The sequence below is a fragment of the Cimex lectularius genome, unplaced genomic scaffold (genome assembly GCF_000648675.2).
Source record: "Cimex lectularius strain Harlan isolate CLEC.00 unplaced genomic scaffold, Clec_2.1 scaffold11, whole genome shotgun sequence".
In the NCBI taxonomy this organism is placed as follows: domain Eukaryota; kingdom Metazoa; phylum Arthropoda; class Insecta; order Hemiptera; family Cimicidae; genus Cimex; species Cimex lectularius.
Window position 1 is genome coordinate 485,977 of NW_019392673.1, and position 14,344 is coordinate 500,320.

The 14,344-nt window shown below is 33.8% G+C and overlaps 2 protein-coding genes across 2 annotated transcripts in view; one reads left to right on the plus strand and one right to left on the minus strand.

Moving 5' to 3' along the window:
* LOC106669444 (histamine H2 receptor-like) overlaps positions 1 to 14,344 on the minus strand; it is a 153,138-nt gene that overhangs the window by 39,483 nt on the left and 99,311 nt on the right. Inside the window, exon 3 of the mRNA XM_014398931.2 lies at positions 10,321 to 10,395. The gene's annotated coding sequence lies outside the window, so the exon portion shown is untranslated. The remainder of the gene's footprint in view (positions 1 to 10,320; positions 10,396 to 14,344) is intronic.
* LOC106669446 (phytanoyl-CoA dioxygenase, peroxisomal-like) overlaps positions 9,310 to 14,344 on the plus strand; it is a 116,419-nt gene continuing 111,384 nt past the window's right edge. The window contains exons 1-2 of the mRNA XM_024225367.1: positions 9,310 to 9,447; positions 11,730 to 11,851. The gene's annotated coding sequence lies outside the window, so the exon portion shown is untranslated. The remainder of the gene's footprint in view (positions 9,448 to 11,729; positions 11,852 to 14,344) is intronic.

Genomic DNA, 14,344 nt, shown 5'->3' on the forward strand with positions numbered 1-14,344 from the left:
CAGACGCTTCAGCTACAACTACAACTGTAATTAGAAAAAGTAACAGCGATGGCAAATAACAACTAATAGTTGTAAGAGTAGATTTTTAATATATATAGTTATTCTTTAAGCTGCTTCAACAGGGCAACCCTGAATTGGTAGAAAGAAGACATCTAAGCACGTACGGAAAAAATCACAAAACATGACGAGACAGGTTTGTTGGTACTTTATATTACCCCGCAGACCCGTCCATATACACGTAATCACTCACGCAAATAAATACAGTATGAGATAAAAGCCTGGTGAGGAGTAATAGACGACTATATGCATTTACCGATTTTAGGTATCCAACAACTTATCTTTAGAATTGTTAAGATAACTTTAGGCTTTAATACTTTCAGTACATCACTGCAGATGGCAAGAAAGCCGAACGTTTAACTGATATCAAAATCCGCAAGTATAGACAGTACAAGCCCACGCAGTGCAGCATCAACATAATGTAGTTGACATTGAAGCATTTCAACTACTGCTATTGTAGTAAGCAAATTGGCCGTGGTGTGTGAACTATGAACTTCAAAATGTTTCAACTACTTCCAAACTACAGTTTTAGAACAGTCAATGCCAACTACAGAAGTTGTAGATGACAAATAGTACTTGCGAACTGTCAAATACCAACCATTGAAGTATTAGTTGACAAAGTTGCGAACTAACCAACTAAGGAAGATGTAGGTGACAGAGAGTAGTTGTGAACTTTCGAATAAAAATACTGACTTTTTGTTGATAAATGGTACGTGCACAGCCTATCAAAAAAAACCGACCGCTGATTTTTGCACGAAAAAATGGCCAACTTCGGAAACGCATATTTTCTCAGCCTTTTAAGTCGCAGATCTCATTTTTTAGAAGATGTTACGCTGAAAAAGATGGTTTTTCAAAATGTTTTCCAAGCTTCGGTCATTCATCAGTAAATTAAAAAATTAGGAAACATGTTAATTTTTGCACTTTTTAGGAAAACTTCCAATTATGCTGTGGAGCCAGGAAATCATCCTGGAGTGGCGACATATAGCGATCGATAAATTTTTTAATAAGCTTTCATTTCGTGACATTTTCCCCGATTTCTGAACCGTTTTGGAGTTATTCGCGATTTTTTTGCAAATTCTGTTTTTTTAACGATCTCCTGGAAAAAACCGATCACTCTCTCTCCCGATTTTCAAGAATGCATACATTTCGAACCATCATTTTTCGCAAATTTTACCCTCTACAACTTTTGTTCCGAGGAATTTGTCAAACAGTTGAACAGGGAAGCGGCAATTCTTACTTTGACCTTTTGGGATGCGGAATTCTTCTACTGCCGATATCCACTTGTTTCCCTCATCACGGAAATTGAACTTTTCCTTCACATTTCATAGGTGTAGTGGCAGTTTTGCCTCGAATAACGTATTGAAACAATAGGTTCATGTATAATAGAACCGGGATAACATGTTCCCGAATATATGAATTTTCTGATGAATGACTGAACCTAGGAAAACGTCTAAAATAGTCACATTGTTCAGCGTAATTTAGTTTAATATGTAATATAATTTTCTAAGAAATGAGACTTTGCGCAGGTTTGTGCATGCAGAAAATATGCATTTCCAAAGTTGGCCTTTTTTTTTGCCAAAAACCACGTGGTCGGTTTTTTTGATGGGCAATGCATTTGCAAATACTAACTTCTGAAGTTTTTGTCAACGAATAGTAGTTATTTACTTCCAACTACCAACTAATGAAGTTGTGGTTGATAAAGAGTATTTGCGAAGTGTCAAAGACCAAGTACTAATTTGCACTTGTCAAATATTAATTTCGAAGTGTCAACTACAGCGTACCAACTACTAAAAAATCTTTGATGGTTATAAATAATTTTCATTTCCTCAAGCAACTTGGCTGCTACTGCCCAACTCGCAAACCGACCTAAAAAGCGAGAACCGGTGATGAGCACAGACAATCAAACTGAGAAAACCTCCCAAAAGCCGATCAAGGTTTAAACTTTTCCAGCGGTCTTATGAAATTCTTTTAAAAGAATCTTTATAAAATATAATAATACTGGTTAAACTCCCAAAATAAATTTAATAATGTTAATTTATTATCGTAATGTAACATAATAGGTTTGAAGGTTTGTTCCCTTGGATGAGACAGTCTGGGCAGAGTTAATTTCTGAACGTTTACCCAGTTGAGAAATGTAAGCCTAACTTTTAATACTCATTGTAAAGAAGAAAAAATTATTTTTTTAAATAAACCGCTTATTCTTTATCACGTAATACCAAGACGTTGAGAGAACGAGGGCCGAAGCAGATGCAATAACATGCAAATCCACCTTGGCAGAATAGACAACGTAATGGGAGGCTAGAACGTTATTTCTCGTGTTCGAACGACAAGTCTTAATGAGCAAAGCACCTTTTTCCCTTTTCGTATTCTAAGAGTGAAATAAAACGGAAGAATACAGTTCCACTCAATTTCCAGCCGACTCTCAATTACAAATGCAAATTGCCAATTTGCAATTGAACCGGATCAAACTTTGCGGGGTCGAACGAAACTCGTGAACTATCGGGTTGTCCGGAAAATAATGCAGGATTTTAAGTTTTCATTAAAAAAAATCTATATAAAATATTCTGTTTACGTTTACAGGATTACTCATTTGTATGAATNGGAAATTATTTTGATTAAAGAACATTGCTTTAAAGTAACTAGTTTCTTTTTTTTTGTTTAATACCAAAATCCTGCATTATTTTCCGGACAACCCAATAAATATTGGAAGAATGAATATCCATGTTCAAACAGATTCACCGGTTGTTTATTCTAAAAGTTGTTCAAGGACCTCTTCCTTAACAGACTGAACATTTTTAATTAAAAAATAAATAAATATATATTTAAAAAGTGTTTCTATAATTTACAAAAAACTATTGGTATGTAATTCCCCATTCGGTATCGGGTAATCTTTCTGATTTCTCAGGGGATGGGAAATGCATTGTGAAGTAAATGAAAACAACCCGGGAAGCAGCGTACCAGCGTTGTATAATTATTAGATTGGATGAAAACGAGCCTTCCTGTATAAATTTGGTAAATTTGTGGTTCGAACGTCTCAAATGGAAGACCTGAGACAGCAGAAATACCGATTTGCTCAATATTTCACAGAGATATTCTAAAGAACGGCGTACACTCATAGGTGTTAGAAATGTATTGATAGTTTTATGGTTTTATATAAAAATCAACAGCATTGGACTGGACAGATACTTGAAGGGTAAATCTAAACGACCAGAAATCCATACATGCAAATTTCACAAATACAAAGTTAGTGTACAAACCAATCGTTTTCAGAGGTAAGTAATTAGTAGATCTATCCCAGAATTCAGTTAAATATTTAGGCATTAAAAGCCTGAGAAAATATGCATTTCCAAATTTGGCCAATTTTTTGCCATAAACCAGGTGGTCGGTGATTAGCAGTATAGTTGCAAACCGTTAAATACCAACTTCTGAAGTTTTAGTCAACGAATAGTAGTTGTGTACTTCCAACTTCCAACTAATGAAGACAATATAAAAAGTTAAATTGGAAAACGCATGTCAAAAAGAAAAGGAAAATACTTTATTTCAAACACCTTCTATTTTACGGCTGGTGGGAAGGAATTCCTAAATATAACTACAAAATAAATTAATGATTTATAATCAAACATTAAAACCTATATACTGGACATTGGGCGTGGGCCAAAAGAAGCATTGCAATCGTAGTACAACGGTTCAAAAATAAAGTTCTACGAAATATGGTATATGATTCTTGGTATGTTCGCAATAGGGACATACACAAAGATCTCAAAATCCTACACGTAAACACTTAAATCACACGATATACTTATAAGCATGTCTTCAAAACCACTTGAACACCAAGGCCACCTGGTACATAGTCAGTACATCGTAAGACGACACAAGATGACAAAGCCATTTGAGGTCTGTAAAAAGTTACGAGGTGAACTGAACTTGTTAAACTGACACTGATGAGTGTACTAAAGTGTATTTATTACTAAATTAGCTATTGTAAAATTAATAAATGCCGTCGTTTGAGCAGTTTTAATAAATACAATTTATTTAAAAAAATTAACATGCAGAGTTAATTTAGGGTTGTTAGGATGATTCACACCACTTATTTGATACAGTTTTTTGGATATTGCAACCGGTTTCGCTTTATTAATTTTGAAGCATCATCTACCCAATTCCTTTAAATCTTCACAATTTAATGATCACTTAACAGAAAGCGGACAAAATATTGAAATAGATAAAAACACAAATCTCTTGCATTTTTGCCCAAAAGGTAAAACCTTGGATAGGCTAGGATTAAAAAATGCAAAAAACTTTTAGACTAAAATTGTCTAAATGAAACATTATATATCTGTTCTATTTTAAATCCTTTCATGGAGTACTAATAGCAAAAATAAACAATGATGAACAAGATAACAGAGAAGATGTAACATAAAATAATTATAACCTTCTTTCCATTGTCTACTCACATTGTTACAGCATTACAAGTGTTTAAAACATGTTTTAAACAAAATCATTAAACATTATAGAAATTAAGGTACAAATTAAAGGTAACAAGGTAGAAATTAAACAAATAATCAGGTTAATTGATCACTGTAGCTGCGTGATCATGCTTAAAAATTATTAAAACAAAACGGGTTGCAACATCCAACAAACTCTATCGAAGAAGTGCTATGAAACATCCTAACAAACCTAAATGTTCAACATATCCACAACATACCTGTAACATTCTGATAATAGTTTGCAGAGTTAATCGTTATTTATAACCGAGCATGCAGTTATCTCTGAAATTTCTCCAGCAATATACTAAATTGAGAATTACATTTGAGTGGGCATAAGAGACAAATTATCTCTCAACCGGCTCAATACATTGTCTCGAGACAATGAACAAAGACCGTCTCTAGACAATCCACGACTTTGTCACTGTGTCGTGAGTACTTTTAGAGGAAGGATTGGAAGGAGAAATTTAACGATTTATCTTCTATACTATACTCGATCCAAACCACAATTAATTCATTAATAGTATGGAGAGGAAAAATTTCTTGTTAAATTATGAATAAAATATCAATATATTTCGTGAAATGTAAAATTTTCAATTGGAAAGTCTTTGTGACACCATTTTAGTTATGTAAATGTATGTTTAATGTGAAATTTACTATTTATTGTAATTTAATAATGAGTAACGTTGTAAGTAAACGATAGTAACTAAACCACCAAAATTCTCAATGATCAATGTGCGTGTGCTTCCTATAACTTTGTTCATGTTTTTTTCTTAAGACCCTTTTGGCTGTTAAAGACTTTCTTATCGCACATTTGGTAAAAATTTCTGAGGCTTCTCTTTCGTCTAAATCAGGATAAATAGCAGTCTTATCTCTCCCTCTCCCGGCCAAGAAAAATAAAACATCAAAGAGCAGGTAGATGGGAAAATTGAAGTTTTCAAAGAGATTTTCCTGCTACTTTTCCTCTCGGCCAGAGGCTAAAAACTATTTATACGACAAAAACCTATCGATATCGAAACTTATTTTTTTCATAAAATGCATGATGATTGCTTCATTGGATCGTGGAAAATAAGTTTTTTTAAATTGAAATATTTTTAAAATGTAAAAATTCCATAGTTTATTTCCTTAAATATAAACCCGACATCGAGGCTATTTCAAAATTTGGTATCCCTTATGTTTCAATATATTGCAAAGTGTATTAGAGCTTTCCTTATTGATCTCTTATCTTTGTACAATTAAATAGATTAACACTAATCTGGCGATGTTCAAAGAGATTTTTTGATAATGATCCCTCAAACGAACCAAAACTTAAAGCAATTATTTATTTCAATTAAATAAGGAGATTAAATGGTTTATGCCTTTATATTATAAACTGCGTCGGTCGGCAACAGTAGCCTCCCTATCGAGATGAGACCTGGCCTTTTAGCTCATCATCTTTTAATTTTTCCAACGTCAAACGGTAGTCTACCGTAGATATTAAACAGAGGGATTCTCTTTACCCTCTTTTACTGAAGATTCTTTGAGAAATCAAAAGCTAAACAACATTGTTATTCTCTTGGAAATATTAAAAATTGTCTTTACCGACTAGGGTGGGAGAGGTAATATCCTTCATTCTTTTCCGTCTGTAAGTAAGATTTCTTTTTTTTTTAAGAAGGAAAACCACATGATAAAATCCTTTTCATATTCGAGGACTTACAACCATCATTATTAACCTGGCGGCACAATTTTCCGTCAAACTGGCCTTTTAAACGACCCACCGTGATCGACTAATTTTTTTGTATCGTAACACGAACCTCTTTATATACAAACTCGATCAATTAAATGCAAGGGTGGTAAAAACACGAGCCAAATAGTGATCACATAATTACAATGTAGACTTTATAAAATGCCAAACAATATACTATGTACGTATACAATGCCAAACATTGTTATTCGCCTTTCATGGGATAAATTAATACAAATTTACACTCAAAAATTTTCTTTGCTTATTAAATTCTTCTTCTCAGATGGCCTGAGGTTGTTAGGCAAATTGGGCGGGCTACGCTGCTGACATGCTTTACCAATTTGGCATGGCCAACATACGCCGCAAGTATCCATTTAATATTTACTACCACTCATCCAACTAATTGGCATTAGGGAATTCAAACAAAAAATAATTTATGTTATTTGCTTGTTTCGCGAATCTTAGTGAACAGAGTGAGATAAAATCAGTACACTTCATTAAAGTTTAACCTTGCCTTGTCTGCCTAATTCGTTTCTTATTTTTGTGGAAATAGGAACCGGCATCATTTAGTTTAATTTGTCCTAAGAGGACAGATAAACGGCACGTTTCAACCCTGTTGATCTCATGATTTAGGCATGGAATGGACTTACAAACCATTTCCATTCTATTGCTGTTTTTTTACAACCATCAGACATTTCAATTAATAACATAATTTATATTTTCATGTACATTTTAAATAACCAATGGCGACTGTAAATGAAAAAAGCGAAATAATATTTTTCGGGATTTTTTAAACCCCGGGGTGATCCGGTTGATTAAAGTTTTACAATTTTATCGGCGTTAAGTCTGCGGCTGGATGTCCTTGAGTGCTTAGCCCGTACAACTCGATTATGGACTATGAAGGGTTGAAGGTAGAAAAGGGCGGAGTAGAAAATGATGGTAACTATAGTAACGGATTGAAGCCATCAAACCTTGCTACAGCTTCTTAAAGGCATGAAATTTATCACTTTTATATCTTCTCCGGGATGTTTTTGTGGTATCGAATTTGAATTCCGGTGCGTTATCTGGGAAATGGGAATCCAGTTTTTCCACGGAAGACTGGTGTCTTATTTGCTTTAAACACTCTGAAACCTACCATTGAAGAGAGCGAAACAGTGAAACCTGTCTGACAGACTAAAACATCGAGGATGTAAGGACCACGATGATCAACGGAACTACAAGCTGCCCTTGCAGACCACATTTTTTTCAAACAAACCTGACCACAGTGATCACACTGAAAATCTTATAATTTGTAGACTTTATCATAAAAACATTTTTCTATATTTTTATATTGGGTTTATTACAGAACATGGGTTCAAAATAATTATGACAAATAAAGATAATTAATCACCTTCATTCAACAACATCCAGGGTTGAACCTTTTCAAGTAACATGGTTTGAAACTTTTCGCACGCCTTCCAGCAAATAGTCTTCGAATTTAATTCTGTACAGCAATTTCGGAATTTTTTGCTTGCTAGTATTAGCATTTTGGCTTGCTCCCTGTCAGGGCATTTTCTGGAGGATCTAATGCGGGGTGAATAAACAGGAGAAACGCCGAGTACGTACTTTCTTCCGATGGAAAAAATATGTAAACACTTGCAGGCTTGCAAAGAATACATTATAAATCGCGAGATTTCCTCCTGTGATGTGGATCCTGTAACTTAGTCTGTTAGGCGGTTTAGATCAGACACACCAAAAGTTTCGCCGATTACAATTAGTTTTAAAACAAGAGGTGGTAAAAATTAAACTAAAACTAGACGCGAAAGTTATCACATTCATTACATATAAACAAACCAGATTAGCCATGCCCTCTTAGCTATTCGCAACTTCAGTCCATTCTGAGCGTAATGCAAAAGCAATGCTTTGTTGTTGTTATGAATAAATTATTGGGAGAGAAAAATAGATTTTTAGTTGCTGATCAAAGTATAGTAAATCATTGAGAACGAAATAGATAAGATAAAGAATAGAAAGAGAGAAAAGATAGTCATTTGCTGATCAAGGTAATTGGCGTGGCTAAATTTTTTAATTTTCACTGGGCGTGGCTAAGTTAGTTCAGTTTTCTGGTGGGAGTGGTTAAACATACCTCAAAATATTATCTTCGTTTTTTATTACTTTACTTTTTGGCATAACTAATACTTAAATTAATAATAATAGACAATTAATTAAGGTTTTTAATTGAGATGAAAAAAAGTTAATGGCACGAGAGGGATTCGAACCCACGACCTTCGGCTAGATACGCCGCTGCTCTACCACCTGAGCTATCGTGACCTCGATCCACTCGGACATCAACTCTCGTGCCATTAACTTTTTTTCATCTCAACTAAAAACCTTAATTAATTGTCTTGTATTAATTGGTCAAGCGGACCACGAAAATAGTGAATTAATGATTTAAAAATGAAGTACACTTCACTAAAGCTCTCCGTCGCCATTTCAATTGTCGTCGAGAATCCAAACCGATTACACGACATTTAAAAAATGGCAAAAGGAGGGAAAACTCATAAGGTGGGGTTGAGATGGGGAGTTGATGTCCGTGTGGATCGAGGTGACGATAGCTCAGGTGGTATTGAAAATAGGCAGGTCAAAATGATCATTCAAGACGATTCGACCAAATTATACGCTCACCACACTGTAGTCCAAAGGAGGAAATCTCATGATTTATAATTTATTCTTTTCACGTTGGTAAAGTTAAAAAACAAATAAGACAAAGAGATGTACTTCCTGAGCATTGGACACGAAAGGTTTTGAAGTTCAGTATTGTACCAAAGACCTTACTTCTACAATCTACGTCAGCATGTAGTTATCACAGTAGATTTCACTTGGTAGAAACATTTTTTCACAGGTTGCGCTAGCTTTCGTTGTAGGTTGAATTCTGTTTGTCAAAATTATCAATTCGCCTTCTGCAAAATGCCTTGTTTGATTTTACTCAATGATTAGTAGGTAATCTACATTTTAATCTTTTCGTCATTACCCATTTATAGACATTGCGAGATTTCTCCTTGACGTCTGCCAAGTGTTAAACCTTTAGTTTTGTCGTTTCCTGGTCTATCGTTTATCTGTCGGACGCGTTTCGGCATTCAGTTTCAGTGGTGGAATCGTTTACCTTCCTCTCCCTGCTTACATCCTTGATGCCACGCCAAGTTATTTATAGTAAGTGTTAATAATTTTGGCGATAGTAGTATTGACTTGATTTTTTCTCACTTTATTTATTGTTTTTTGCAGTAGAAAAAAAAACTTCATAAACATTGAACTCAAACAGACACAATTTTGTAGCAATTTCAGTATTCTTCTTACTTTCTTATTTCATTCTTCAACAATCCTTAATTTTTGCTTTATTATTTTTTAACTCAGAGAAAATCGGTAGTGAATTAGCTGCAGTAAGATATTTTAACTTTTATGAATATTTATTCTGTTTTGAGACGAGGAAACCTAATTTAATATGGTCGGGTAGTACTTAGGAGATTTCAATGCTATTGTACTTCAAAGAAAAGAGAATGAAAATTATTTTATGATTTTTGTTAACCATCTCGCCTGCCTCCAAGTAGTGGGAGCGGAATCGAGTCGATTTGTTTTCTTTCAAGACCCGCCCGTTTGACCTTAGATGGCCAATAAAATTGGATCCCGACATAACGCGTGTACCCTGACCAATTTCACCCATTGGGAAAAAGCATAAGGCCGTTCTTCCGTGTATCATTGTTGACAAAAAATTTCGCATTGTGTTGTCCATCATCGACATCGTTGCCGAGATGAGAGAGGGAATTGCTTCCTGGTCTAGTCCCATAGGAAATCTAGAAGAAAAACTTGTTTTGTATTTTCAGCAACCTCTATTGACTACATGACCACAATTCACGTTTACAGGTGTTCATTAAAGCGCGAAAACCTGCCATATTCGAATCGTTAAATTTTTCAATTCCAAACTGTCTTTCTTAACAATTTAATTTTTTTTTTTTTTTTTTTTGGGGGGGGTGTAAACCACAGGGAACGGTGTAAATTGCTATACAAAAATAAATTTAAATAACTCACCTAGTCATAGATGAAGAAGATGGCATTGGATATTCCTGACCTCCATGTCCTAGCAGCCTAAATAGATCTGTTAGCCTGCAAAATAAAGAAAAAAAATTGTTTCAATCACAGACAAAACCTTGTAATTATTCCATCGGAAACAGTGTAAACATTATTGGCGAGTATTGAATCACAAACAAACATTGACGTCAAGGTATCTTTCATTTAAAAAGCCAACAGTTATCGTAAAGACTTATATTCTTCCCTTTTATTAACAATGTTTCAGGAATAATTAATAAGACAAAACATAATATAAAATCTTCGCTTATTTTAATATTGCTGTTGTGATAATTGGTAGTGTTTCAGATTTAAGAGAAAAAATTTATATAACTGGTCTCTTGACTCAGATTAAAGGGTACTACAAAAGGAAAATAAGAAGAATATAATTAATAAAAATAATTATTATTAGAAAGTAATAAGATCGAAACCAAATAGAACCGAGAATAATATATCACTATTCTATCAAGAATATAATTTAAGTGTACCAATTTTTTATAAAAACGAACATAGTAGCGAAGAACCAAACATCATTCTTAAGTCAAGATATAGATCACTGAATAATAATTCCGATCATTTCAATGAACTAATTTAACCTAGGCTATCGTACAGTGTACTAAATTTGCCATGCCTACAACCCTGAAAAAGAAGCATTGTTTGTTTTATGGCCACAACCTTAATTCATGAGGCACTATTACATAGTAAAGGTTGGTCTATCGCATAGAAGATACTAACTTTCCACGACTAATTTACCCTGATTCTCTTTCTCTCGTCCTCTGTTGGTCAGTTTCTCTCTCTCTCTCTCTCTCTCTCTCTCTCTCTCTCTCTCTCTCTCTCTCTCTNTATATATAGATATATATATATATATATATATATATATATATACCTATCTATTTCTATCTCACTCTTTCCCCCATATTGTCTCAGTTAGGCTTATGTCTATAGAAGGGTTAGTGCTAATTTAGTGTTATGGAAGGGTTAGGTTAGTTAGGATTAGGGTTAAGTTAGGGACGGATTAGGTAAAGGAAGTTTTTAATCTTGTGTACATAAGGACTCTCTCTCTCTCTCTCTCCCTCCCTCTTTCTTTCTCTCCCTCACTCTCTCTTTCACTCTCTCTCTCTCTCTCTCTCTCTCTCTCTCTCTCTCTCTCTCCCTCCCTCCCTCTTTCTTTCTCTCCCTCACTCTCTCTTTCTCACCCTCCCTCCGTCCCTCACTCACACCCCCCTATCTCTCTCTCTCTCTCTCTCCTCCTTTCTTTCTGCCTTCGTATGCGAGAAATGAACAATTGTTTAAAAGTGTAGCCCTGTACATCGCTTATATAATATAATTCTTTTATGCTGAAGTTTCTTTCTAATTGCGGTTTGATGGCATAGGTAAATGGTTTTGAATGGAGCTGGTATCTCTCAGATCGAATTGAACTTAGTTTCCGTTTGACACGTCCGGTCGCCGTTCGAACATTTTCGCATCACTTTTTCCTCCAGCCTGGGAGAACAAGGTAAGCCAAACTCTTCTAAAAAAAAAACAGTAATTGTATCTTTATTATTTATGAAAAAGCCTAGAATAAATTCGCATAATAAAAATATTCGTTTAAAAAGTTTGTAATCTGAACAAATGAAGAGTTTAAATGTCATGTTTCTTCTTTAATCTTTAAAATATATAATTAAGTTCGATGAATTACTAATTGTACATAATTTTTACTTTGATTTGCGTTTTGAAACGAAAAATCGAAGTCGGAATATCTCGATGGAGGAAAGTACTTGGGAAAGAGAAACACACATTACATCTCGAAATCGTGGTGAACTTTGTTGTTGAAAATAAGGTTTCAAGCTCTGACCTAACAAGGCTATCTCTCGTATCATTTCGTGTCATTAGAAGTAGCATGTCTCTCCCCTCGTCCCTTCTCAGATACAATCATACATGATGGCTAATTTGATTAAATAACCTAATTTCTTATGTGGGGCAAAACACACGTTTGAAGGCCCGGTTTTTTGCACGTGAGATCTGTTATACAATACGTCCAAAATTATATAATTGATTAAACGCATGTTATTCATTCAAATTAGAATTTTTTATTTTGTTTAGTTTTTGATTGAAATGTAATAAACCGAAAGTCCAGTTCGTTCCGATTCTCATAAAAATTACATAACATATATTTGCTTCTTTTTAAACATATAAAAATAAACATATAAAAATGATAAACAAACTTTTCAGGTTTGATTAATATTCTTGTTTTTTAATATATAACGCGACACAGGCAGGTGGTTGAACCGTAGACATATGAATTTACAATTTCGTTTTAGGCAGGTTGCCAGGTAAAAAATAATTATTTTAATCCGGTGTGGATTGAATTGGCTTAACACGGATTTAAAGAAGGTAAAAAATGAGGAAAGTAAAAGTAAATTGGATTTTTACGTTCGCAATAGCAGAGGTCATTCGAAAGTACGTTGGTTATTTCAGGGCCGCTGAGATTCGAACCCGGGACTCTTACGATGATAATAAATGCGACAAAATTCTTAAATTCATTTAATTACTTATGAATAACTTATTTCTTTAGAAAAATCTATATTAGATAAAACAGTTATGTGATTTTTCGATTTTTTTCTACCGATGTACCGACCATAGTAGGTTATCGATGGTTAGGGATGGCAAGGTTTTACCAGTGATATGGTTCTTCAATCATTTTACAAATTGTAATATCTTTATATAAAGCCAACCTCTAATTTTTTAAATATAATTTTTCTGTTTTAACATTGTTCAATAGTTTTGGAAACGGTCAAACTTGGATAATTTTGTAATCGATTGTAATCACCTTTGATGTTTTGTCATCGATAGTCGGCCTCAAACGATTTTTTTTAAAATCTAACGTCAACCCTTTGTTCCATGTCTATTATAATAAATAATCTATTTACAAAAATCGATGGTCAAAATTTGAAGTTTTCTATTAGATTTTCAACACACGATGCAGGTTTCGTTAATTTTCAGAACAATGATTTTTTTCTTTCATTAGTAGTGAACATTCCATGTTTTTCATTAAAGATCGACTACATTTTTATTATCGATAGTCAGCCTTCGATATTTTCTATGATGTATGTTTAGAGTTTTTTTATTTTAGTTATTTATTTTTTTAAAATTCTATTCAACTTCTTATTGATAAATCTTCGACGTTTTTTCCGCCGATGCTCAACGTTTTTGCTTTTTTCATTGATAATCAGCATTTTTTCCCCATCAGATGTATATTCATTATTCACGTTTTGGGATTATATATTTTGGCATGGTATATGACATTTTATTTATTTGTTGTATTTTTACATGGTAAACCATAGATTTATTTATCTGCAGTCAACATTCGATTTTTTTTACCTATCAGTAAGGTTGCCTTACACAGTACCTTCTTATCTTTGATCTTTTTTGTTATGGGGTCAATTTTCTATGTTTTACGAAACTGCTTTAGGTGAATTTTATAATCAATTGAAAATTCTGTTTTTAAAATTGATATATAATTTATTAAAATTTGTATTTTATTAATATTCAATAAGCTAATTTCGACTCAACCGGCAAAAAACGAAAATACAGTAAATCGTGCGTTCGCGTATTGTTGAGAATTGGTCCTGTTTTTGTCCCTTACACGTGTTGTTTTCGAAACAAAGTTATTGTAAGGGTAAAGGGCATATTTCTGTTACCCTATCAACCCTTTTATCTCGTACCTTCTACGACGTCTCATCTCGCCAGACGATCTCGCCAATGCCACCCGTAAAGTCCCAGAGTAAATTTCCATGAATAATCCATCGCCGCTCTACTATGTACTGACAAAATGGAACAATAGAACGCTGACAACAACGATGGGTTAATACCGAGGTTTATTGTTTATTTACCATTTTCTCTTTTGCTCGATAACCTTATATATATTTTTTTAAACAATGTATTGTTTAGCAGAGATTTTGTAGTTGATTATGACATATTTTGAGAAAAACTTCTCCTCAATATCCTC